The 2492-nt window shown below is 42.5% G+C and overlaps 1 non-coding gene across 1 annotated transcript; it reads left to right on the forward strand.

Annotated features, from left to right (window-relative positions):
• Positions 1-2113: 2113 nt before the first annotated feature.
• On the forward strand, positions 2114-2220 carry LOC133229311 (U6 spliceosomal RNA). Its single transcript, XR_009730536.1, has one exon. It is a non-coding gene; the product is annotated as a U6 spliceosomal RNA (small nuclear RNA).
• The last annotated feature ends 272 nt before the right edge of the window (positions 2221-2492 follow it).

Genomic DNA, 2492 nt, shown 5'->3' on the forward strand with positions numbered 1-2492 from the left:
TTAGACAAGGCTGTGGTCCTAGTGTGAATAGATTGACTAGTTTTCTGTGATTATGGTTTCAGTGCATCTGCCCTCTGATGCCCTCTTGCAACACCTACTGTCTTACTGGGGTTTCTCTTACCTTGGATGTGGGGTATCTCTTCATGGCTGGAGTATCTCTTCCCCGCCTCCACCTTGTCCAATTTCTTCCTAGTCACCTTAAAAATAGAATAACTCTGCATGGTGGAATCTTACTCTGTGTTAAGTATTTTCTGAGCCTTACCATCTCATTTACCCCTGTGGATCAGAGCTGTAGTTAGGACTGTTCTGGTTGCAAGGCTGGAGAACCCAATTATGGGTGCCTTGGACTGTGAAGAAAGCTGAGCACCGAAGAATTGATGCTTTTGAACTGTGGTGTTGGAGAAGACTCTTGAGAGTCCCTTGGACTGCAAGGAGATCCAACCTGTCCATTCTGAAGGAGATCAGTCCTGGGTGTTCTTTGGAAGGACTGATGCTGAAGCTGAAACTCCAGTACTTTGACCACTTCATGCGAAGAGTTGACTCGTTGGAAAAGACTCTGATGCTGGGAGGGATTGGGGGCAGGAGGAGAAGGGGATGACAGAGGATGAGATGGCTGCATGGCATCACCGACTCGATGGATGTGAGTTTGAGTGAACTCCGGGAGATGGTGGTGGACAGGGAGGCCTGGTGTGCTGCGATTCACTGGGTCACAAAGAGTCGGACACGACTGAGAGACTGAACTGACCTGAACTGTGCCAAAAAGGCATACTTGCAAATTATATACTTTTCTATTGTTATTGGCTTCTGCAATTGGATGATCTTGAGTAAGCCAGCTTTAGGAATGACAGAATCCAGCACCCACTTCTTGTTTTTAGGGTGAACAACACCCTGGCTGTTGCTAGGCTGGCTGATGCCAGGTGTGTGTGCGTGTGTGTATGTATATGGGGCTTCCTTGGTGGCTCTGTGGTAAAAAACCCACTTGTCAGTGCAGGAGACAGAGGAAATGCAGGTTTGATCCTTGGGTAGGGAAGATCCCCTGTAGGAGGGCTTGGCAACCCACTCCAGTATTCTTGCCTGGAGAACCCCACGGACAGAGGAACCTGTAGGCAATGGTCCATAGGGTCACAAAGAATCGGCTATGACTGAAACGACTGAGCATGCACACCACATCTTTTTATCCATTTATCTATTGATCGACACTTAGGTTGCTTCTTTATCTTGGCAATTGTAAATAATGCCACTATGAGCATTTGGGTGCGTGTGTCTTTTTGAAGTAGTGTTTTTGTTCTTTTTGGATATATACTCAGGAGTGGAATTGGTGGGTCATATGATAATTCTAATTTTAGCTTTTTAAGGCACCTCCATACTGTCTTCCACAGTGGCTACATCAATTTACATTCCCACCTATGGTGTACATAGGTTGCCTTGTCCCCTCATCCTCGCCAACATTTGCTGATTTTAGGTTGGCTTTATTCCTAAGCCTGTGCCCAAGGCATGACCCTTGACATGCCTTCCCATCTGACCCTGCCATGCCCTTTGTTATGCATATAATTTTCACCATTTCGTTTCATCATGTCTTCATTTATAGCTCTTGATCCTTTGCTTTATACAAAGTTTTATTGTTCTTGGACAGTGGAGAACACTGTGAGGGAGAATTAATGTTAGGAATCCTTTTCTTACTAGGTATACCACATAGATGATCATTTGTAAAATTTCTGATCCTTTGCATTTACTTTATTTATATGATAAGACATAATGATAAACACATGATAATGGTTTATCATATGATAAATGCATAATGATAACGGTGACAATGCTACTACAATTAGCTAAGAGTTATCTTGTGCCAGGTACTATAATATGTTTAATTCTTGAAGCATCTCTATAACATGGCTATTATGCAATTGAAAGTATTAGACAATTAAAGAAATGAAGGAACAGAGAGGTTAAGCAACTTGCCTAAGGTCACACAGCTAGAACATGGCAGAACAGAAATTCAAACCCTGTCTATTTGACTCTAGACCTCTGCCTAATAAAGCCTCTTACCAAGTTAAGTTTGTGGTTTCACTGGTATTATTGCTCAGAATAAGGCTGAGTTTAAGAAATAAAGGGAGTGCTCGCTTTGGCAGCACATATACTAAAATTGGAACGATACAGAGAAGATTAGCATGGCCCCTCCGCAAGGATGACACGCAAATTCGTGAAGCGTTCCATATTTTTAAGTGAATAAAGTGCATACAAAATTGTATAATAAAAAAAAAGAAAGAAATAAAGGGATTGCCAGAAAAATAAAAATAAATTTCAGTGTTGGGACTTGTTGAATACTAGGGAGAGGTATCAAGGATTGGCACATAGATTCAGATTCACAAATATTTGGATTGGGCATGATCATTCAGAGCCCTCCATGCTAGGGCATGAGTCCCTTTTGTAGAGTAGCTGAATCCTTGTGGAAAGTATTCCCAGCTCACCATGATTCCCTCACTCCCAGCTAA

Source organism: Bos javanicus, chromosome 17, assembly GCF_032452875.1.
Source record: "Bos javanicus breed banteng chromosome 17, ARS-OSU_banteng_1.0, whole genome shotgun sequence".
Lineage (NCBI taxonomy): Eukaryota > Metazoa > Chordata > Mammalia > Artiodactyla > Bovidae > Bos > Bos javanicus.